The following is a 25,443-nucleotide window of genomic DNA, read 5'->3' on the forward strand; positions in this document are numbered from 1 at the left end:
TCTTCAATGAAATTGATTCAAGGGCTTGACAAAGGAATAGAAGGAACTTTTTTCCAAGTAGAATTATGAGAAATATTTAAAAACTTCTTACACTAATTGTAATAAATCAAGAAAAGAACAATATGTGCTAATAACATAGAGTCACGATGGAGCATGCTAGCCACTCACTTGTTTCTGCGTAACTAACCAGTGTACAGTGAAGACAGGTGTCACTGATGCTGCCTGGCATTTAACTGACCCCTGTGTATGCTTGCTTGCAATAGTAAGCCCTGCCTTTGCAGTTTTACATGTGTAGACAGGAACAGGGCTGGATTTGGATATGCAAGGTCATACCCTTCCTAATCAATGCCATGGGTACTATAAGTTCAAAGATAGTGTGAAGTGGTGAGAAGAGACTTCTTAAGGTCTGAAAAAAATAGTTAACAGAGCAACACAGTTATTTAAGTTGGTAGTTCTCCAATGCGACTTTGGAATATAAGACATTTTAGTGATTTATTTTATTACAATTTTTAGATAGTTAAAATATTTATAAGATAAAATTTGAATTACATGTTTGTGGAGCTCCTAAAGCACATCTGTAGAATAATTTAAAAATCACTGGATTAGGATTCTAATTCCACCCAGCATATAGAAAGCTGGAGTGTCACATTCACCATAAAAAGAAGAAAAAGTAGAATAAAACATAAAAACATAACTTTATTTGAGTCCAGAAAGTTCAGAAAACAGGGTAAGTAGTCTGAAATCCAAGAAGGAACAGGCTCCTCCAAGGAAATTTGGAAACTGTAGACTGGCTCACTTGCGGCAGCACAGAGACACCACACACTACAAACAGTTAAGAAGAAATCAGCTAAATATTTAAGAAATTGCTAAAGGACAAGTATAGGTTAGACTGAGAGTATAGGACTTTTGGGGGCTGCAATCACCAGGGCATTCAAACCCACTCTCCACCAGGTGCTCATGAGAAAGATGGGGGGAGGGTGGGAAAAAATAGGAGAGAAGAAGAAAATGGTCAAAATCTGCCCCCCCCCACGCATAGAATTAAAGACATAAAACCACAGGTCCAAGAAACTCAGAGAACCCTGAGTAGGATAAATAACAACTACAAAATCATATATTCAAATTCCCCAAAATTAAAAATAAAGAGGAAATTTTGAAGGCAGCCAACAAAGAAAAGAATAGAGAGGAACAAGCAAAAGAATTGTACCAAACTTTTCTTGCCACAAACTATGCAAGCCAGAAGACAATCAAGTGACATCTTTAAAGTGCTGAAAGAAAATCACTAGGCTAAGACTTTTTCTTGGAGTCTAGCTTAGATCCTGGAGAAGGGAATGGTAACCCACTCCAGTATTCTTGCCTGGAAAATCCCATGGACAGAGGAACCTGGCTGGCTACAGTCCATGGGGTCACAGAGAGTTGGACACAATTGACTGTGCACACACAGCTTAGATCCAACAAGAGTCCTACTAGTAATCTGGCTGCACTTCTCATGAGGAGTTACTTTTCCTGTGTCTATATATTTGCTTTGGACATGGCTTAATGATTTACCTAAAATATCCAATAAATAGACAATACCACAGTGTTGCTGTTGTTTAGTTGCTAAATTGCATCAGACTCTTTGTGACCCCGTGGACTGTAGCCCGCCAGACTCTTCTATCCATGAGATTTCTCAGACAAGAATAATGGAGTGGGTTACCACTTCCTTCTCCAGGGGATCTTCCCAATCCAGGGATGGAACCCACGTCTCCTGCATTGGCAGGTGGGTTCTTTACTGCTGAGCCACCAGGGAATTCATATTACCACATTACCATTCAACTGTATTCTATATGTATGGTTTCTTGTGATTGCTGTTTAGTTATAACAGAGATGAGTAGTGTATGTAGGTTACAGTATCTTTGTACTATCCTCAGGTAGACTAAAAACAGCACATACTTACAGAGCCTCACTATGTTTTCCTTCTAAGTGTTTCATATTTAATAAGAGACACTATAGTATTACTGTTCGCATGCTAGCCCAAAGAAAATATACACTAATATATGTTCTTGATTTTTCTAACCTTTCTTTCTACAACTCACTGCATATTTGATTTCCACATCTGAATAAGAATGTTACTTTTGGAATGACTCTGATACTCAGACTGCTGAAATGTCTCTTTCCCTAGATTATACTATCCAGAATAGAACTTTCTTCCTCTTCCATGTCTCCTGGTATTGCAGTCACTTTCTATCTGCTTATTCTATTCTTTTTTTTCATAGCACTTATTATTACATGGCATATAACATCTTAAATATATTTACCTGTCCACTGTCAGTCTCCTGTGCTGGCATGTACAACAGCAGGGACTTTGTTTCTCTTAGTCACTCACTGTTGTGTCTCCAGCACTTAGAACAGTTCTCTGGAACTAGGTGGAATTCATTATGTATTTGTTGAAACAGCATGTGCAAATGAATGGGAGAATATATGAACGAAAAAAGCACAATCCCTTTTGCCTGAGGAATCTGGTAAACTTGGGAAGGGAAAGAGCAGAAGTAGGTAGAAGGTGAATGCCTGCTATTTGAAAGGGGCTTCACTGCCTTCAGCTAAGATGTCCAGCACAGTCTGTGGAGCATTAGCAGACATTCAATATTATTAGTTATAATTACCAATTGTCCTTATCTCATGAACTCCTCTTAACAAAGTGGTGAGGACCATTTTCTGGTTTTGCAAATTCATAAAAGTCCAACAACACGTTCATGTTTACAGAGTAAGGAAGTGGTTGTGCTGAATCCACCCAGATGTGGCAGGCACCAGAGCCCATACCCAGAGGTGGGAAAGAGAACACTGAACTATTGATTGTCTATTTCCTTGAAGTTTGCTTCATGCATTCATTACTTCATCTTGCTTCCTGAGGGCTAAATTGATCTTTAGCTGAATAAAACTGAACGAATTTTTTATTATATGTCATAAAATAATAGGCTCTTTACTCTAAATTTGGATTTTTATTCTTGTTTCTAACTTGTTTGAGCTGACAGTGATAACTTTAAAGTCAACAAGGTTTAAAAAAAAAAGGACTTTACTAAAGTTACCAAAAAAATTCAGTTTAATGAAACCCTCTAAAAACTGCAGGTTCATACCATAATAAATCAACCTTGTGTTTGAAAGCACAAACTGTATATACTGGCACCCCATTCAGCTAAGATAAAAATGACAAGTACTTCAATGATAAATTGTCCTCTCCATATTATCCAATGGAAATATTCAAATTGTCCAATACCTACAAGCAACTAGAAGGATTGAGTTTAACTTTCAAATTAAAAGGACATTAAGATGGAGCACAGTCCCTCAATCTGTCTCTGAAAAAATATTCACAGAACCTGCTTGGTCTTAGAGCTTGGGAGGAATATGGTACGTTTTCAGATAGCAATTCAGCCAGCTATTACAACTGCAGACTACAAGAAACTAAGGGATAAAATAAAATGAGAAACTATGCAGGATCTCTTAACAGTTGCCTGAAGTGGTGGTGGTTTAGTCGCTAAGTTGTGTCCGACTCTTGCAACCCCATGGACTGTAGCCTGCCAGGCTCCTCTGTCCATGGGATTCTCTAGGCAAGAATACTGGAGTGGGTTACCATTCCCTTCTCCAGGGGATCTTCCCAAGCCAGGAATCAAACCAGGGTCTCCTGCATTGCAGGCAGATTCTTTACTGACTAAACTATGAGGGAAGCCCTCTCATAGCTTTCCTTGAGAAGGGAAGCAATTAACAGTTGCTTAACAATTACACATTATCAGTCAAGGAGAGCTAAACTTTGAGCAAACCTGCTCTCTGCCTCCCTGGACCACAAAACTAGGCCTAGAAAAAGAGGTACCCAACATGTGACAGGATACCTGCATCCCCAATCTCTGTTTTCCTCATTGTTCCCCAAACTGGGAAAGATGAGTACTGAAAAAGAGGTTTAAGTATAAGTCCATTTATCTCTTATAATGTGTGTAGTGTGTTCTTTACTCCGTTTACCATGGTGGGATTTTGCTTTTCAATCTATGAGTTACCTACAGGATGCGAGTATGAATTCTATAAGGCATGAGGGGAGATGTTGATAAGTCCCACACAATAAGGCAGATAACAGATGTCTACCAAGACTTGGCAATACAATTTGAGTATCTACCCACTGATCTCAATAAGGAGTTCTCAAATGAGTATTGAGAATTTATTAACACACCCAGTAACTCCTAAAGAGATCACAGGAAGAGAGATAGAGAACATTTTTATTTCTTTCCTTTATGCTATGTGTACATAATGCTCCTAAATTCTCATGAAATTCTTTGAGTTCTAATACCGATCTCCAAATCAGCTTTACCATTCAGGTGGACTCTTTTTGCCCTTCAACTTTCTTAACAATCATCATTTCATCCACTATGACTATAGTTCTGCACCCAATTTTGTGAATAGATAAAAAGAGAAGCCTTTAGTGGTGTCTGCCCCAAATTCTTTGGCCAATTTCTGGCTCTCAGCTTTGATTGCCAAAGGGGTGAAGATCAAAAGATGTTCTCTGCTGAAGTGTTTACTGTCCTGTAACACATCTTCTCACAACAAAGGAGTTCTTTGTTTACATCTAAGATGAAAGAGTAAGTTACAAAGTAAAAGGCCTACATCAGACAGATCCAAGCGACAGAATTTGCTTGCCCCATCCTCAAGAAAATTCACATCATTAACATTAATATAAAGTCAACCTAAAAGTCCTCCAGAGCAAAATATACCTCTCAGGGAGGGGGGTGCAGCTCTGGCTCTCTGACGGATTTCCTTGGCTTCACCCATAACTTCAATCTTCCCCAACAGGGTGGTGACATGCGCTCATTTCACAAGTACAGCAACATCTCGCGACAGCCCTGGAAACACGAACCACTATTTACACTGGAAAGAGTGACTGGGAGCAGCTGTGCCCAGCAGCAGACAGCACTCGAGGCAGAAAACGGGGCTGTGTTGCCCATCTGTTATTACGGTAATAACTAACGGAGAGGAATAAAATGGATTACCAGTGCTAAATCAAACTGGGAGGCTTCTGATGCTGCAGCAGGACGTTGGCTCCTCACAGTTTATGATATCATCAGGCTTCTTGATGAATTTACAGTCTGGTAATCCCGCCATGGCATTAGTCTTCCACATGCAAATCCTTGGAATATAAGTCAACTCCGCAAATGAACAGGACTAGGGAACTCCATTGGGCCAAGCTTATTTCAGCCTCAGGGAAATCTAAGACTGGCTGTCTTCCTGCTCCTTACCATGTTTACTAAGCCCATGAAGTGATTTGTTTGAGTGGCGTCTTTCCCCATGCTTTGTATATTCGTTGATTCTTAATATGTCTGGGCAATATCGTTCTGTTCCTCTCAGAACCAGGCCCCTTCCCATTAATAACATTAGCACTGATTCACTCACTCCTCAGTTAGACTGCATTATCTGTATTTTACCACTGTACCCATTTGTTGACTATATTTCTTGTTGGTATGCTAGTTATATGCCTAATTCACAGTTTCCATCTAGGCTACAAAACCTGGGCCAGGAACTAGGTCTACACAATTAACTTGTACCAGACCCATCAAAATAGTATACAGGTGGCTTTTTAGGATGCCTTAAATTCAGTGACTCCAATGTGATTATTCACTCATTCATTCATGCTAGTGTAAAAAAAAAAAAAAAACAAACACAAAGAGTGTTGCTCATCATCCAAATATGTGAAGGGTTAAATCTCATCCCACTGCTCCCTGAGGGAATTCAGGTTGGGGTGGGGGAGGGGGGCACAGGTTGAGGTATTTCACGCTAACCCTTAGATAATTAAGATGCATATCTCAGGAGGAATTTCAGCGACCCAAGATTCTTGCATCTTCCCACACACACAGAAAAGTACTAAAATCATTAACTTCAGATATCTGGTTTTCCTGATTAGCAGTAATCTTTTATCAGAGATGTGTGTTTGACTACTTGTTTCCTTCCCTATCTCTTTGGGGGAGTTCCTCAGAGCCACCCATGAGGCTGTTTCTCAGGCCACAGTGCTCAGAAAGAACCTGAATAAAACCTGAACTCACAAGCTTCCTTTTGCACATTTTTCTTTCAGGAGGCACTAGGACGCTGCTCTTCCCCCCTTTCATGGAAATGATGTTGTAGGGAGACAGCTGCTCTCAGCAGCTGGAGGCTTACTGGGTGTCCCAGACCCTACCCTGGACCCTTGCATGATTCCACAGGGTGAGGCCCTGAGGAAGGCACCTAGCCCAAAGTGACAGGCCACTCAGGTCCCTGTCTCCACATTCTGGTACTAACTTAGATCAAGGAATGGCCACAGGGTAGATACTGATGGAGGTAGTGGCAATTTTGGAAGTGAATCTCAGAAATACCAGGGAACACTAACATATTTTCATTGGCATCTCCTACGATACCTGGCTCCTGAATCCCAGATCTGTATTTCTACTTGGATTCTAGAGACATCTTGCACTCAACATACAGAAAAAGAGGATGCCTTCTAAATCAACTTTTCTTGCATGGTGACCTTAGTTGCTGATTTCAGGAATCCACACTCTCTCAGGCACCAAAATCTGCCCCTTCTTGCTGTTAAATACGTGGGGGGATATACCGCTCCTTTTTAGTTACAAAGCTAGGGTCATTGCCAAGCCCTATTCCTTCACACACGGGCTTCCCAGGTGGCTCAGTGGTCAAGAATCTGTCTGCAAATGCGACAGACAGGAGACATGGGTTTCGATCCTGGGGTCGGAAAGATCCCAGGAGGAGGAAATGGCAATCGTACCCCAGTATTCTTGCCTAGGAAATCCCAGACAGAGGAGCCTGGCGGGCTCCAGCCCATGGGTCGCAGACTGAGCAGCTGAGCACTCAGGTATTCCTTCACAAGGATAACCGCAGCAGCTTCCTACCTTCACGCCCCGCCCCCTTAAGCTGCATTTTTACATTTATCTACAGCTGACCCTTGGACAAGGTGGGGGTTTGGGGAACCAACCCTCTCCATAGTAAAAAATCTGTGTTTAACTTACAGCCCTCCATATTCGTATTCACTCCACATCCACATTTCTATGACTGTGGGTTCAACCAACTGCAGATCATGCAGTACTACAGTATTTACTGCTGGGAAAAAAAAAAAATCCATGAATAAGTAGATTCAGGGAGTTCAAACGGCGTTGTTCAAGAAGCACCTGTATAATTTGTTCATGGTATTTCACTGCTTAAAATCTTTCCGATGGTTGGTTACAACATGGAGAATAACGTTTCAGTTCTTCAAACTGGCAAAAGTCTTTCAAAACCCACCCCTGCTTCTGGCTTAACCTCTATCACTTCGTCTTACAAACTCTACCTCTCCCAATATCCTGACTGCTGTCCTATATATAGTATGCCTTGTCATTTTCTGAATGAATTCTTTGCTCTTTCTCAAATTCCTATGACCCGGTAAATAAGATGTTTGGAATTCTCCTCCCTGTCAACTAGTAAACCCCTTCGAGTTTACTAGAAAACCAGGAACACTTTAGTTTCAGTTAAGGAGAGAGAGAGAGCACTCTCCCACTGAGTCTGAGAGTGAAGGAGAACACAGTAGAAAGGGTGGGGAAGCCCAGAGCATGTTGGCATGAGATTCTGTGAAGGACTAGACTATGCTCATTTGTCTTTATGGCAGGGGTCCCCAACCCCTGGGCCAAGGATCCATACTGGTCCATGGCCTGTTAGGAACCTGGCTGCAGAGTGGTGACTGAGCAAGCAAAGCTTCACCTTTACTGACAGCCACTCCTCATCATTCGTATTACTGCTTGAGCTCCGCCTCCTGTAAGATCAGCAGCGGCATAATAAACGTAATGTGCTTGAATCATCCTGAACAACCCCTCGCCCCCAGCTGGGGAAAATCTGTCTTCCATGAAACTGGTCCCTGGCGTCAAAAGGTTGGGGACTGTTTGGTTGTTGTTTAGTCGCTAAGTCCTGTCCGATTCTTTTGTGACCCCATGGACTGTGGCCCACCAGGCTCCTCTGTCCATGGGATTTTTCGAGGCAAGAATACTGGGGTGGGTTGCTATTTCGTTCTTCAGGACTGTGGCTTTATGGCATTTATCTCAGTTTATTACACACTCGAGAGGAATTCAGTCTCATATATCTCACTCCCTGCTCAGGTTTAAAGGGCAGTGGGGGAAGGATGGGCATTCTCTACTGAGAGATAAGACTGCAAGCTCTGGAGCCAGACTGCCAAGGTCTTTGGCTGGGCTCAACTTCTGTCAACTTCTCTTCTCCAGTTATCCCCCCCACTGCTATTAATACTTATCAGATGACCTTGGGCAAGTTACTTATTATTCCTGTGGTTCTGCTAAATGAGTTTAATTGCTAACTGGTAATCTACTTCAGAAGGTGGCTGTGAGAATGAATGAGCTAATACATATACAGTATGAGGCTGAACAGTATGAAATTATCCTGGAGGCTCAGACAGTAAACAATCTGCCTGCAAGGCAGGAGACCTGGATTCAATCCCTGAGTTGGGACGATCCCCTGGAGTATTCTTGCCCGGAGAATCCCATGGACAGAGGAGCCTGGTGGGCTACAGTCCATGGGGTCACAAAGAGTCGGACACAACTGAGTGACTAAGCACAGTACAGCACATAAGGTTATTGTATGAAAATTACCATTTTTATAGATCAAAATGCCCAAATCTCAGCAAGTGCATATGGTTCAACCAAACATTTAAAATAATGTCTAATGAACAGTACACACCCCAAAAATGTGATTATTTCTTCTCATAGATGCTTCTAAATGAGCTGTTGAGATTTATATTATGCAGTGGTCTTTTCTCAAGGATGTCCTCTTACTAATCTCCTGGTTCCTTTAAAACAAGACTAGGCCACTTGGCTATAATCTTTAACATGTCCCTTGTCAGATCACATCCTGGATGACTTCAGTATTCATCTAGAAAACCTATCCAACTCCTTACCTTCTTCAGCTCCAGCATCACCCACATCAAGGTCACCTGAAATAAATCATCAGGTGGGGCTCACTTGCCATCCCATATCCAGAGATAATGACAATCTCTGATCCTTCCAGTCCTCCTCGGCTTTAACTACCTCCTTTCTTCAGTCCCTGGAGAACCATAGTTTCTTGACCCCTCTCCTGGCCTCACTGCTTTACTCAACTGGGACAGCCTGGCTCATCACCCGAACCACCCACCAAAAGCTTCAACTACATTGGACCTCACTTCACGTGTTTAACAAAATCTCAACACAGGATCAATTAAAAAATATACTTTCTATATTTCATGACCCAGCTGTTAAACACAGTTGGATAAAATCACCTTTCAGACTGATGCCACTATAAATTTGCAGCCCTCAATCTCTGCTCAGTCTCTCACTTATCCTTGTTCAGCTTGCTTTTATTTTACTTAGCAACATATCAAAATTGTCATTATGCCCAAGACTCCAGCCAAAGCCACATCCCTCTCAGCATATGACATCACCTTCTACTTCAAGGAGACAATTACACATATACACATAAACACACGTACACATAGGTCAGCATCTGCCTCTTCCTAGATATCTCTGGACCCATTCTTAAACTCTCTTCCTGTTGAGAAGATGATGTATCCCTTACTCTGCTTCAAGGCTCTGCTCTCCACACATGGCCCTAATCTCCTTTCATCTCTCTTGAGGATCTTGTTCTATCAATCATCTCCCCTTTTCCCTAAATATTCAACCTATTTGCTTTTTCCCTAAAGCCTAGAAGCCTACATAAATCTTTCATCATATTAAATTTTCTCTCCTTCTTGAACTTGGGTGCCCCTCCCAAGAACCATGCCCTTCCTTCTCTTTTCTTCCAAGTGATCTGAAAGAGAGGTCTGCACTCACTATCTCAATTTCCTGACTCTTTCCATTTATCTTACAACAAACTATAGTCTAACGTCTGCCCTGTCCATTGGGCTGAAAAACTTTTCTCATGAGCCCACCAAAGAACTTCATAATGCCATCCTGATGGACAAGGATCAAATGTCTGTTTTCTCGGCTTTTTCTTTCCACTCTCCCTCAAAGGTTCCTTTTCTTCTTTTTTTAAAAAAATTTTTATTTTATTTATTTTTAACTTTTGCAGGATTTCTCAAGTTGCAGCAAACTGTGGCTACTCTCCAGCTGTGGTGCTCGGCTTCTCACTGCGGGGGCTCCTCTTGTTGCAGAGTGCTGGCTCCAGGGCACTCGGGCTTCAGTAGGTGTGGTATGTGGCTCAGCGCTTGTGGCTCCTGGGCTCTAGAGCACAGGGTCAATAGTTGTGGCACATGGGATTAGTTGCTCCATGGCCTGTGGGATCTTCCTGGATCAGGGATCGAACCCATGACCCCTGCATTGGCAGGTGGGTTCTTTATCATTGATCCTCCAGGGAAGTCTGGTTCCTTTTCTTTTGTTTGCCCTTGAATGCATTTTTCAAGGCTTCTCTATTGGTATTTTACTCTGCTCATTCTACATACTCTACTTGTATAATTTCATTAGCTCTTGATTTTAAATATCATTGATAAGCGGTGACTTCCAAATCTGTATTTCTAGTCCAGAGTCTCTTCCAATGCCTGTCACATTTATTTACTTGGAAAGCCCACAGGGACTTAAACCCAACATATTTTTCATTCGGTCTGTAAAAAAATATTTATTGACGACCCACACTTCATACTAGTATTTAGTAGTAAATAAGAGCAAAAGATAGGCCCTTTATCTTAAGCACTGTTTCTCACTCCCACTTCCAATTAACCTTTGAAAAATGAAAGTGTTAGTCACTCAGTCATGTCTGACTCTTTGCTACCCAACGGACTGTAGTAAGCCAGGATCCTCTGTCCATGGGATTCTCCAGGCAAGAATACTGGAGTGGGTAGCCATTCCCTTCTCCAGAGGATCTTCTTGACCCAGGGATCAAACCCGGGTCTCCCACATTGCAGGCAGATTCTTTACCGTCTGAACCACCAGGGAAGCCCTAATTAACCCTTAGGCCATAATGATACCAGATTTTCTGTGGTCTGCCATTTTCTGTTGAAAGAAGGCTAAACACTGGCGGCCTCTGAATCTTTCAGCCTGGAATTTTGGTTTTGCATTGTTTTCAATTTTTAAGACTTTAAGAGAAGTCTTGCTCTCCAGAAGCCTTCTCTAAATTCCCAACCTGAGCTAAGTGCCCTTCATCACAGCATTGGCTAGGGTGTGCTAAAACTATGTATTTGCATATGTGTTCCCCACTGGATCTTCAGGGCAAGAATGATGGCTCTCCAAAGAACATATAAGATGTTACATAGGAGATAAATGGTACATAGGAGATAAATGCTTGGGATTACTCAAGCTAAATGCAATCTTTCCCCTCTTCAAACACCTGAAATACTGTGATGCGTTTCTAACTCTCCAGTATGGCTGCACATATCAGCTTGTAAATCTCATTCTCCATCCATGTTAATGCCAGGTAACCTTCTTGAGTACGCTGAGCCTCTTTCGTTTTCTACACTCCTCAAAATGATGTATATAATGGACACTCAAGAAACAATGGCTGAACTGAGCTGAAATGAACAGAGAAAACATTCTCATATTATCCTTTTCTATCTCTGGAACGCTCTAGTGGCATTGTGTATTCCAGGGCTAAGATTTTCCAGGTGTCTTTCTGCCACAACCAAGGTCCCAAAGTGCTATCAAATGTGTTTTGATCGTCCTTCAAGATCTGGATAAGTCCCAAGAGACCACTCTGATGGCATATATGCTGCTGCTGCTGCTACTAAGTCGCTTCAGTCGTGTCCAACTCTGTGCAACCCCACAGACGGCAGCCCACCAGGCTCCCCTGTGGGCATTTCCTTCTCCAATGCATGAAAGTGTAAAGTGAAAGTGAAGTCGCTCAGTTGTGTCCGACTCTTCGCTATCCCATGGACTGCAGCCTACCAGGCTCCTCCATCCAAGGGATTCTCTGGGCAAGAATACTGGAGTGGGTTGCCATTGCCTTCTCCAGATAGCATATATAGAATCTCCCATTCATGTATAGACTCTTGTATTTTCTCAATTCACAAAAAAAAGGAGGAAAGATGTAACTCTTATGGAATAAAAACTCATTTGGTCACTGGATCACTATGTACCATATGTCCTCCTGCAATACATTAAATTCAGACTCTTATGACTTAAGTTCATTTCCAAAAAAATGAATACTTGCATTTATTTCTCACAAGAAGCTTCATTCTCAATATACATAAACTGCTTTGAGCTCTCCATGAAAGGAATGACGTAAATACAAGATATTATTACTAACATTCTCCTCTAGATAACCTCATGAGGTAAGTATTAATGTCAGAGGGAATATTATTTTACAGGTGGATAAGTCAGTCGACTTGCTCGGAGTCAAAGGTAGTGGTAAGAGCCAAGAACATACTCCAGGAGTCCTCTGCTTATGTTTATTGCCAGGCTTAATCCAAGCTTTTCAATAGTGTTCCTTCTGGTGTGAAGAGACTCTAGGAACTTTATCTCTGCTTCTTTTGACTGTTTTTGCCCTATTCCTCTTCCCTTCTTATCAATTTTCCTTCTCCAAAGGGAACCAAAAGAGAATGCCATGGTCAGCTACAGTCATCTAACCCCCACCTGTGTAGCATCTGGTATGATACAGACGGTCTGTCAGGCTTACTCCATTTAACTTCTTATCCAGGGCTCCCAATCAAGGCAGCTCAGAGCTTTGCCAGCTCGAGTTAATTCAGTTCTAATAAACTGCTCTGTCGTGCAAGTGCGGCATGCTCCACTGCCTTCATCCTTCAGTTACATCTCATGCAGGTGGCCTGCATAAAGTAACAGTGATCCCACTCTCCAAACAGCTTTTCAAATCTGACACACTACATTTATTAGGACAATTCTGACCAAGTCTCTGAACTATTTTGATGGGCCCTGTACAATAGCAATCCATAAAAATACTTTATGGAGAAGTAGAAATCTGCTAGACTGAATTATATCTAGATCTATGCTCTCAAAACTTTACAAAGTCAAAAAAGTCACTGCTGTCTGGAAGGATGTAGGCCTTAGGCTGAGAAGGAAAAAGAACAGAAAGTGGAAAAAGTAAAGAAGATGAGAGGAACAACACTTTTCTTGGTAATAAACAACAACAAAAAACAACAAAAAAGCTGATTACTTGTTTCTTATAGTTAAGAAGAGCTGCAGAAATTAAAGTGTTAAAGTGCTATAGCTGATAAATGGTATGTTTAGATTCTGGGAGAAGGGCACACATATCATTTCCTTATAAATTATTAAGGGCCCATTGTATACTTTACACTGGGGATACAAAGATAAATAGAAATGTGAACTATTACTGTTCACCGAGATGGTAGCTTTAATTGCCATTAGGCATTTTTGTACACAACGGAAACAGAGAGGAGGGAATCTGAAAGTCATTATGCCTCCATTTTGTCTTTTTTGGAGAAGGAAATGGTGACCCACTCCAGTATCCTTGCCTGGAGAATCCCAGGGACGGAGAAGCCTAGCAGGCTACAGTCCAAGGGGTCACAAAGAGTCAGACATGACTTAGTGCCTGAGCATAGCATATTGTCTTTTTTCACCTCAACCCAAGTAGGCAGCACCGTCTAAGATGAAGATATGTAACCTAGAGACAACACACTTGGTCTCATTGGGATAAACACCACATCCCTCCTTCCTACTTGTTGGCACATGGTCATAACATCCACTGGTGTGATGGTAAATGGTTAACAACTGGCTCTCTGGGAAAAAGTTGATTTGCTACATTTGTTGATTTCCATGGTGCAAATATTCCCATGATGGCTGATTTCAAGCTATCAACATGACATCACTGAATACAGAGCTGGGAAGAGAAGAGGCATAAATAACCTTGAGAGCACAGTGTAGTAATTATTAATAAGTGACGAGTTTGAGCATTTCTTAGCCCTGTTTTCAAGAATTTGCCCATTTATTTGACGTTAAAATTATTTAATTTTTAATAATGACTGCGCTTAACAAAGCTTACATAGTTCTTAAAAACTGAATAGTTGTGAGTCAGTAAGGACCAGCTGCAACATACCACTGGACTCACACCCTTGGCATGCCAGGGGGCAGGGGCAGTGATCCAGATCCATGTTTACCAAAATGCTGTGCCTTGCTTCACTCCCTGCTGTCCTCTTCCCATCCTACCCCAGACCAAGATAAGAAACAGCTATTCCAGGTTCACTGCGGCACTCTCTCCACCCTCTTCTCTGCCTCCAATGACCTTCAATAATGTGCACCACCCTCGACGGGAAGAGAGACTTCACATCCTGGTGCTGAATAACAGACTGCATTTGCTGATCACTAGTAACTTTATAGATGAAGGTGAAGTTGCTCAATCATGTCTGATTCTTTGCGACCCCAAGGACTGTAGCCTACCACACTCTTCCATCCATGGGATTTTCCAGGCAAGAATACTGGAGTGGGCTGTCATTTCTTTCTCCAGGGGATCTTCCCGACCCAGGGATCAAACCCTGGTCTCCTGCATTGTGGGTAGACACTTAACCGTCTGAGCTATCAGGGAAGTCCCATTAACTTTATAAACATTTGGCAAATGGGGCTCTTATTATTACTGCTCTTCAATGCCCTTCCTTCTCTATTTACAGTCTGATTCAAGATGCCAGCATATTTAAGTGGCATTTTCAAGGTTTAAAGTGAGTCAGTATTCTTAATACCAGCAGATTTTCAGTCAAGGTGTGATGGAGCAGGCAGAAAGGAAGGGCCACTGGTGGGGGAACCTACTTCGCTCCAGCAGATTTGCCCAGAGTCTGACCCCTTTAACTCCCAGCCCCTTTCAAGTTCCTAAGCCCAGCCTCTGCAGTTGGCTTAGGTGCCCTCTCAATCTACTTCTGAGATAAGAAACAATTTCTCTAAGGACTCACATATCCTGTAAACTGTGAACGTTTTATTTAGCTGTCTTAAGAGATATCGTGGAGAGATATCCCTATAAATAGCCATTTATCTGTTAAAATACAAAAGTATCCAGAAAAGTACCTGAGACGAATTCAGAGCTACAAATTTATTATTTATCTCAGTTCTAAAGGTCTGGAAAATCAGTCACGACCTTCAGAGAACAAGGTCCTACATCCACAGAACACACACGATGCTGGACAAAGCATGTGCCACGTACCTGACTGAGCAACACAGATAAATGCAGCAGCCTGCAAAAAATGAGTTCTAACCTTTCTTCTCAGACTAAAAAAATTATATAGTGCCCCCCTAGATGAAGAACACAAGAAAGCAGGTCATGAACTGCTTAGCCTCAAAAGAAAAATAACTGACCCATGTATTTGTTGTTTCACAATTTAAGCTTACACCCTTAATCTCACGGTGGACAGTAGGATTTATATTTTTTCACCACCACAGTGAGAAGCCCGCAACCACGGAGCAGCCACCACTCACTGCAACTAGGGAAGAAGCCGGTGTGCAACAATGAAGACCCAGTACAGTCAAAGATAAATTTCTTCAGAAAACATAGTCTCTGGAACCAATGTAATCTTTCAAGGCTTTTACCAGAAAAGTTGGGTCCGAGTGATGTAATGTAAATTTAGGGAAGCAGTTTCCAACTGTTGCTGGAAACTCAGTGGATGAGAGAGAAGTGTATGAAGATCTGATCCCTGGATTTGCTTGGCAGTGCCTGGGCCAGTGAGCGTCCTTAGGGGCTCCTTGCTTCAGCTGCCCTCCAAAAGCCTTCATTGTTTACCCTAATGTCCTAAATAAACATCACCATTTCCTCTGTGAGCCAAATTGGGAAATAAACGCTGGGAAGCACCAGCTTAGTGAACATCGGCTTCCTATGGGTGCTTGGCACAAACCCAGGTCACTGCAAGAACTTGACTCATTAGCTGTGTCAGCATGATAGGGTGTGAAGAGCTGAGGTGGGAATAAAACTTGGGCTGTGGCTCAGGCTTCCTCACTGCTGAGCCCTGATGCCTTAGCAGATCACTTTAAATGTCAGGACCTCAACTGCTTCAGCTGTAACATAAGCTGATTGGCCTAGATCCCTGTGACGGTGAGCACCATAAACCTTGTACTGGGCTAGGTATGGTAGGGGGAAACTTAGAGGAGACACAGATGTTGCCTCTGATCTTAAGGAAGCCGTAGTCAGCTAGAGCTAAGATCATTAATAAAGATAAACAGCAAGGAGTAAATATAAAATCTAACTGAACTATAATGAGTTTCGAGGCCTGAGAATTATCATGGCTTATAATACCTCAATGGCACTTTCCACTGGGCATATAAATCTATAGAGTAAAATTTACATCACAGACTAGTCTATGACCTCTCATTTTATTTTGTCATGCAACAGAATAAACAGCATGTTCAAATATTCAAACATGTGCTCCAAGATTACAAAGTCACATGAACTTAAAAGATCAGCTTCACCTTGGCTGTACCTGGGAGCTCTGACCTGACCTATGTTAAATAGGTCATATGACATTAAGACATACTTTAATTAAGTTATTAACAGACTGGTATATGTTCAGATAACACTGACCAAGTCAAGGATGAGTGCCAAGAGTCCTCTTCTGAAAAAAATTTTAAACATTTTAAACATCCTGTTCACGGAACATTTGTCACTATTTCTCCAGTCCTTTCACGCAATTGCTCCTGCCTCACTTCTTTCTGGACCCAGAGACCCCAGTCCCTCCACTAGATCCTTACGCACCAGCCCACACCTACTTTCACTTCTTTTCCTATCCAGCACAGGCTCGATGCATCATCACTTCAACCTCTCTTTTACTTATTTTCATCCCTTCTGTCCCCAAGAACACTTGTCTGCACATATTCAACATGAAATCAATCAGTTTAACAAAGAAATCATGCATGCTAGAAAACTGGGACAGCTATACATTCATGGTTACCAGCACGGCCTGGCCTGGGAATCCTGTAGCCTTAGAATTAAGGGTATTTCAAACTTTCTCTGGTTTGAAAGTGAAAGTTAAGTCACTCAGTCGTGTCCGACTCTTTGCAACCCCGAGGACTATGGTCCACCAAGCTCTTCTGTACACGGGATTCTCTAGGCAAGAATACTGGAGTAGGTTGCCATTTCCTTCTCCAGGGGATCTTCCCGACCCAGGGATGGAACCCAGGTCTCCTGCATTGCAGGCAGATGCTTTAACCTCTGAGCCACCAGGGAAGCCCTACTGTCACCCTAATTCTCCTTCCCTCCCTAAGCAGGCTAAGCCCTCTTTGAAAGTGGCAGGAGGCAGGGAGGTCAACTGAGGTTGTGGGCAACCGTAACTTCTAGTGAGACACATTCAGAGCGAATCCCTGAATGCCAACAGGAGAGTGGTCTCCTCCATACAGTAATGCCTGTGGATTAGGTATGAAATGTGGAGTTATGAATACTTGCTCTGTTTATTCTGGCCATGACCACACCAGCAAGTGTGTGGCTGTGACCATCAACAGTAGGCAGGAACCATTTCCACAGATGTTTTGAATTGTGCGGGCTCAGTGAACTTCCTTTATCTAGAACTTCCATCCTTCTCCACGTGTTCTTAGGGCTTGAAATCAAATCCTACCTCTGCCACTTAGCTTGCTATCTTCTGGTAAGTTATTTAAACTCTCTGTATCTAGAGATAATACTTAACTTGTAGAGTTAACGTGGGCATCAAATTTGTTACTGTTAACAGGGCCAAGCCCATACTAATATAGAAGTGTTTGCTATGATTACTCTTGTTTGTCCTATGTTTAAGAGTCATCCACATTTTCTCACGGTCATAAGAATGTTACAACTGTGTTATCTCTTTCTTCCTCTTGTTTCTCCAAATCCAGTTAGAGAAATGGTCTTGCTAATGAAAGATCCATACCTGTCTAATCCTGATGACTGATGACATTCTTTCTCTAACAACAAAACATAATGCACAAAATATTTCCAAACCTGTATGACCTCATACAGAACCTGTTATGTTCCCATAGTTGTTGGGTAACCAACAGAACAATAAATAGTCTTCCTAATCAGGATAATCTCTCCTGTAATGTCTGATTCCATCCCCCCACCGTTCCATCTGTTAGCTCTGCTTTGTGCTTCCAGCACTTCTGCATTTTCATCTCCACTCACCACCTCCCCATTTACTGCCTTACCAGAAGGGAACTACTCTCACTTCCCTGAACCCCTGTTCAGCCTTTCTGGCAAGCTGGTTCTTTCACCTGAACCCCCTTCCTCGCCTCATTCACACTGCTTCCTTGGGACACTCCTTGTACTCTTCTAGACTTCAATTACACAATGCCTCACCAGAGAACTTTCCTTGACAAGTTCAATCTCCAATCAGCAAGGCTGAATTTGGTGCTCCTCCTATAGTCCTTATCACTCTATAATTAATTAGACCACATGTTCCCTAAGGGCAGAGATCACAGCCTACTTTATTCGCACAGCTTCCCAGTTTCTGCATCTAACACATACATAGTTTGTACTCTACAAATGGACAAATGAACTATAATGTAATACTTTCACAGACGTATGAATGTGTGACACCTAAAAAGGGAATGGGGCAAGATCACTGTCATTGTCTTCAAACACCTACAAATATCATGGAAAGAGAAGAACACTTCTTTTATGCAGCTTCAGAGAGAGACAGCCAGAGCAACACTGTAGACTCTGGGGAGTCATATGCCAAAACAACACAACAAACAACTTTCTAAAATGTCAAGTGTGAGACAGTCTGGTCAGTATTCAGCTGCATATAGTTGGACAGGTTTATATAGGGAGCTGGCAAAATGAACTGGGTAATGCCTAGTCTCCTTGCAAAGTTAAGAATCTGACTCACAAAATTCTGCTTTGGGCACCTGGGCATGCATGTGTAGGATAAGAGTCATGCTGAATATATAAAAGAGATCAAAGGTTATATATTAATGTTACCACAAGACTGCCACACCATTGAGTACTGGGCAAAGAAATAGTTAGAGAAGTTTAAATAAAACAAAGTAATCCAACCTAAAGCCAGCATTCCAACCCAGGGGACAAGCCAGGTGAGGGGCAAAGCCAGGTCCCCTGGGGCATTCTCCACACCACCTCCCTCATCCTGGAGGAGGCAATTTAACTTTACAACTTTCGAGAAACTTCCCATTAGAAGTGGTTTTAACTTTAGATTTATTGCATTTTCCAAGGTTACGTCATTTGGGCTGTGCACAATCCAGAGTGACTCCAGGGGCTACACTGTAAACTGTTACAATAAATATTAACGAAGAGTAGGCCTGATAAAACCTGTAATCTGCACACACGCACCCACACAAAAAGGGACTTTTCACCTTATATGGTTACTTTAAAAAAATCGACGCTTCTCCCGTTCCACTTTGTTGGTCTGCCAAACACGCAGAGTACATCTACTTTAAAAACACCAATTAAAAATATTAACAACACAAAAATACATAAACGGTGGTTCAGAGCCAAGGGCACATAAATTGACATGGATTGAGATGGTAAGTAAACATAAAATGAGTAACAGAAACTACTACATCATCCAAAAGGAAGCAGGAACAATAGCCCTACATGTACAAGCAATCCTTCCCGCCCCCCGCCCCCACCCTCAGTACTCCAACTCTCCCACTCCAGAGGGCAAGGTAATGATTAGGAGGCAGGCAAAATGACTGAATGACGGAGGGAAAGAGGAAAGACCTGCAGGAGGTGGGCAGAAAAGCAGACAACCTCATTTCACACTGTAAGCTTGGACAGCCCCACGGACTTTTTTATTCCTTGCTAGAAACACTGCATCCCAAGTGCTCAAACACGAGGGTGGTGTACTGAGAAGCAGCCATGGAGAGGAAGCTGGGTTGGGAGTCACAGTCTCTGGACTGGTATTACTATTATCATCCAGCTCCTGCCACTAACTTTTCTAAGCCTTGTTGTTCTTGCTCAGTCGCTCAATCATGTCCGACTCTTTGTGACCCCGGAGACTGAAGCATGCCAGGCTTCCCTGCTCTTTGCTATTCCTCATCTTTAAAATGGGGATCCTAAAATCCACCTCATTACAACCTTGACAGGAATAACTAAAACCAGATATGCAAAAGTGAAGAATCTAACTAGAAAAATACAGAATCCCTCAATGATTCCATCTGTCTGTTCAAAGAGAAAAGAACTACTTCCCTCTCTGGTACCTGACAGGTTGAGCTATCACTGTTTTTCCAAAACTGAACTCAGCCCAGGACGGAGTGAAGCTCATCAGTATAATACGAGAGGCATGATGCTCTACACACTGCAGACAATTAAGGTGTGATGATAGGAGGGGGCCAGAAGATGAAAGGTGAAGGAAAGAACGAGGCATAATCCCAACACTTCTTTCTGCAAGAGGAACAGACACGAACACTCAAGGCCATTCCCCTGCACTTCCTAGGGGTGGTCTCAGTCTGACTACTACCACGGTGGATGAGCTTGAGGTCTTGGCCAGAGAACCATGTTCAGTGTTCATCATCTTACTGTTAGGTAGTTCTAAAAGAAATCATATTAGCATAATTCTTTCCTTTAATTGTTCTCTACACAATTATCCCAGACCCTCTGGGAGTTAATCTGGAAGCTCACTGGAGACCCACTACTATTCTATCTCTGGAGTCTGTTAGAAATAAAGTGTTTCTATTAAATCTAATTTTGTTTCTTCCATCTCTAAAGCCTCTTTATGGGCTGGAGCATTTTGATCTATGGATTACTAAATTCGATTTATCAGTCTGGAAAAGAAATTTTAAATGTGGAAAACTAAGGCTTGGAAAAGTCCGGAGAATTGAATTAGGAAAGCCTGAACATTTATACAATATATTTTTAAAAATTATGATCATACCGTAATATGCTTTCTAGTTAGATTAGATTTATAATATATTCTTTTTAAAAAGCACTATTTCTCTCTTTTTAAAATTGAACTATAGTTGATTTACAATGCTATGTTAGTTTCAGGTGTTCAGTAAAGGGATACACACACATATCTATATTCTTTTTCAGATTTTTTTCCATAGTCTATTATGAGATGAGTATAGTGCTCTGTGAATAATATATTCCAGTAATTTATCTGACAGAAAAAAAAAAGATGAAATGTCTATTAAGGCATGACAATTTGCTATACTATTACCCATAAAATCTCAGTAATGCAGAGGTCATTATCCCCATCTCACAGATAAAAAAAGACTATATCTGATGACTTCCCACTGCCTTAAGCAAAAAGGAAACAACTCCTGAAGATGATAGGTCCGTCCCAAAGAATGGCTCTCTCTCCAGTTCATTCTGACATCTTCCCCTGTTCCTCCTGGGCCTCCTCTGTATCACGAGCCCCTCCATAACCTGCTCCTCAGTTCCAGAACGAGCTCTGCTGGTTCCTGCCTCGAGGCTTTGCTCTGCCCTCAGCAATCTCCTTCCCCTGCACAGACACTGAGATTCCCATGAAGCTTCACTTCAGGATTCTCTGAAATGCTCTCTCAGTCCCCCATGCTCCATGACAGCTTCCCCTAGGGGCCCCTCCGACTCTTCCGCGGCACCTGCAACGTGGCACGGTGCTTCCTGGTACAAAGCCTCTCCACTCTGCTAACTTCTGCGAAAGGAAGGGTGGAGTCCTATGGAAGCACTTTGGCGCTGGGCCTCAGTGACACGTGCTTTGACGAGTTTGCTGCGCTGAGCCCGAGTTCTATACAGTCATGACTGCCCCAGCAGGGCAACATGCTCTGGGTGAAAACAGTCACACAGACTGAAAACACACTCTGGGGAGCTGACTGTTCTACTTTTCTGTTACTATTCCCCAATCCAAATTAAACCTTCTTCAGTCTGCCTTGAACAGAGAAACACCAGACTCATAGGGTGTGGGGAAAACGAGGTCAAAGGGACAGATGACAGTTTTGTAAGAGGAAGAGGGAGAATGGCATGCAGGCTGACCACTATAGCTTCACTTTCAGGTCAAGGACTGAATAGGTTTCGAGAGGTTCACGGATGGCCCCAAAGTGAGGGCATTCCAACTATACGGTGCAGAAAAGTGATTAAAAGACTGCTTTGTTCCTTACAGACTTCTGATGACAACGTGACACAGAAACTTAATGAGGATCTTGTATACATGTGCAAATACATAAATTTTGTGCTGGTATTTCAAAAAAATGTCATAACTATTTGTGAAAAACCAGAACACTCTGGCTCAAAGTGTTGGTTGGGTTGGCCTTTCTTCAACTAGATACTTTCTGTCAGTGCTTAGAATGTGGAAATCAGAATTTTTAAGAATACACTGCTATGTATACAATGCATGTGGTTCATTCATGACTTTTACTGCTTTCCATACTTTCTCACTGGCTTGGCCTTTTGCTTCCATCAACATCTTACTGCCAAATGAGATCACTCTGATGAATATTTTTAAGTCACTCCTCGGCTTTATACATTATCTTTTGTTGTATTGTTGTTCAGTTGCTAAGTTATGTCCGACTCTGCAACCCAATGGACTGCAGCATGCCAGGCTTCCCCGTCCTTCACTATCTCCTGAGGTTTGCTCAAACTCATTTCCACTGCGTGGATGATGTATACCTTCTAAAAAATAAGCTTACAAATATAAACACAAGTCTTTTTATTCTTATAGAGGGGAGTATGTTAAGGGGAAAGGGGTGAGTAGAAAATGACACCAAGACTTCTAGCCTGGATAGCTGGGGAAAAGAGTATAATTAAATCCAGCTAGAAGCTTGGGCTGAACATGAAGACCAAAAGGAATTTCCTGGATCTGGAAATCCGGAAGCCACTGGTGAGGACAGGAGCTACATGACAAATAGCGGGGTGGGAAGTTAAGAGGCTAACAGAATGAGGTCACAAAATATGAACACAGGAGATAAACTGGCAGTTAGTTATGGGAGCAGTGAAAGCCAAGATATTAGAAAAAAGGGCAACTGGGCAAGTTATGAAGTTACAAAAAATTATCAACAGTGAGAAAAAATGATAGGTACACAAGGGAAAGGAGGTATCTGAGGGGCAAGATTCCAGAGGTGATGCCTATGATCCAAAGCTCAGATGAGGGAAAGGATCTGGAAAGCAAGAGGAATATTCTGTTAAGACAGGAAAATGTCTAAAGAAGGGGAGAGGCTTTGAAGGCAGAGGAACTGGGCAAGACAGGTAAGTGGGCAGAAGGGAGGCAGTGGGAAGAACGGAAAAGATGTGAACTCACAGTTTAGCAACGAGACAGATTCCAGCAACAAGGAAAGAATGAACCTATTATTGATAGTAAGGGTCCATAGAAGCTGGAAGTTTAAAAACATGCTCTTTAAGTCAGTCAGTCAGTTGGTGAATAAACATTTACTGAGCAGCTCCAAAGGTGCAGGCACGTGCAGCTGTAGCCAGGAAGTGCTCCAGGGTCCAGTCAGGAAGTCGGGCAAGAACAAACCATTAGGCAATATAGCAAGCTCTTTGTTAGAGGTCACCATAGGATACATGGGAGAAGGGAGAAGATGCACTTAATCCAGGGGTATAGTTTCCTAGAGGGGGAGTTGCAAATTACTAAAACAATCCTATCTATAAACTGTTGAGAATGACGGATGGGCCATTGGGAAGGTCATCTCCTTACCCTCCTCGATACACTAATGAGGAATGTATATAACCATACCCCGTGTGAAATCAAGTTAATTCCACACATCAGCACTGAGGGATCTTGACCATCGGTGCTTGAAGATGTAATTTCATGATCACCAATAAGTTAAGCTGATGGAGTTCCTTAGGATTATGATCAAAACAAAAACTTTCACAGACTTTCCCAAGCAACAGAGTGTCTGGCTGTGGCTGAATATCTTGTTAGAGTTCTCAAACTTTGCTGGAAACTGTTCTGGGGAACTGGCTTCCTGATTCAACTTGGGCTACTAAATTCCGGTTTAATAATTACTTATATTCTATTATTCCCTGGAGCCAAGCCCAAAGCAAATATTTCCTTAAATGCCTTTGCTAAAAAAAATCAATTATCTGGCTTTTGTTTCCGTCTTAAAATGCTGTAGGTATCTTATCTTTCCATGAGAAACAAATACTCCCAAAGTCCTCACTGTTTATACTCCTTGTCATTTACAACTCTGAAAATCAAAGCCAGCACTCAGCTTTGCTAATGGGCTCTGTTCAATCCTCTGTGAGAGCAAACGACGTCTTTACTGTGAAGAGCACTGGAGGTTCGACTTCAAATTTCTTAAAGGAAAAGGTGGTCCTCCATTGCTAGAATGGTATAGTTAACACAACCGGAAAACACCTCAAAGCCACTTGTGTAATTGCTTAGGTGATGAAGGGCAGATTACTCAACGCTTGATCTAACTTGTTGTTTTAAATGAGAGAAGGCACCCTTTCGTTTACCATTAATATAATACAATCTTTGTAATATTGAGATAGATAGTGGAATAGCAGGACTTTTCTATTCAAAGTGATTCTGCCTTTGCTATGCTAAATTAATTATAGCTAACATTTATTGAGGGCTTATTATGTGCCAGGCACTATGCTAAGCACTTTACAAGAATGATCTCATTTTGTCCTGAGAGACTGGTGCTATTATTGCTATTATCTTTACAGTGAGGAAATCAAGGCTTAGAGAAGTTAAGACTTAGAGCTCCTGTTCCAAATTCGCCCTTAACTGATGTGTGACTGTCATCAGGTTACCTAAACTCAGATGTCTGTGAGTAAACTGGGGATAATTTATGATACCTGCCTCACAGGGTAGATGGGAGGATTACATAGCACACCGGCCCAAAGCACGTCTGCCATGAATCCAATTTTCCTTCTTTCAGGGACTGCGGGGGTACTAGAGAGAATCTGGGCTATGGAATCAGAAGATCTGGGCGCAAAGCCCAGCTCTGCTTCTTGTTAGGATATGTGATACTGGGCATGTACTTCACTCCTCTGAGCCTCAGTTTCCTCATCTATAAAATATGAAGACAATACCTCATGAAGTTACTCAAGGATCAAGTGAGATAATCTCTCACAAAGAGCTCGCTTAGCTTCAGGCTGCTACAAACGGCAACGCCATCTCCTTTTCTTCCTTGAGGGTCACATAGTAACTCTCTTAAGAGCATGACGAAACTGAGGAATGTGACTTCTAAGAAGCCTGCAGGGAGGTTTAAGAGAAGTATTATGTGGGAAAGGAGGCACTGGTCAACCACAGAGTGGGTCAGTATGGAGGCGTTCCTGGTTGCCTTCTGATTCCAGCATCGGCAGGTTATCTGGGCATCAAAGAGGAGACAGGAGTCCCCATAAATGGGTATAACTGAACAAGCTCGCTAACTGCTCACGTGGACTGCTTCAGGCAGTTCTCTATCAACATCAGTGGAATTCTTAGGAAGACTCTTACTGTGATTTCACATCTATGAAAAGCACATTCCAGCAGAAATGATGAGTAAGAAGTGTTTCAAAGATATTTATAGCAGCTTCCTATGAGCAGGACAATTGGATAGTCACCTATAAAGTCACCTTAGACAAGACTGGTTGGATTTGATTTATTCTTTTGAAATGTAGAAATTTAGGACCCTACTCAAAGGTAATATGGTCCACTATGTCATGATACAG

The 25,443-nt window shown here is 42.1% G+C and overlaps 1 protein-coding gene and 1 long non-coding RNA gene across 3 annotated transcripts in view; one reads left to right on the forward strand and one right to left on the reverse strand.

Moving 5' to 3' along the window:
• CMSS1 (cms1 ribosomal small subunit homolog) overlaps positions 1 to 25,443 on the reverse strand; it is a 373,974-nt gene that overhangs the window by 198,272 nt on the left and 150,259 nt on the right. The window lies entirely within an intron of this gene.
• Positions 1,078 to 5,021, forward strand: LOC139031047 (uncharacterized). The gene is made up of 2 exons (XR_011483465.1): positions 1,078 to 1,756; positions 4,810 to 5,021. It is a non-coding gene; the product is annotated as an uncharacterized lncRNA (long non-coding RNA).

The sequence above is a fragment of the Odocoileus virginianus genome, chromosome 25 (genome assembly GCF_023699985.2).
Source record: "Odocoileus virginianus isolate 20LAN1187 ecotype Illinois chromosome 25, Ovbor_1.2, whole genome shotgun sequence".
Lineage (NCBI taxonomy): Eukaryota > Metazoa > Chordata > Mammalia > Artiodactyla > Cervidae > Odocoileus > Odocoileus virginianus.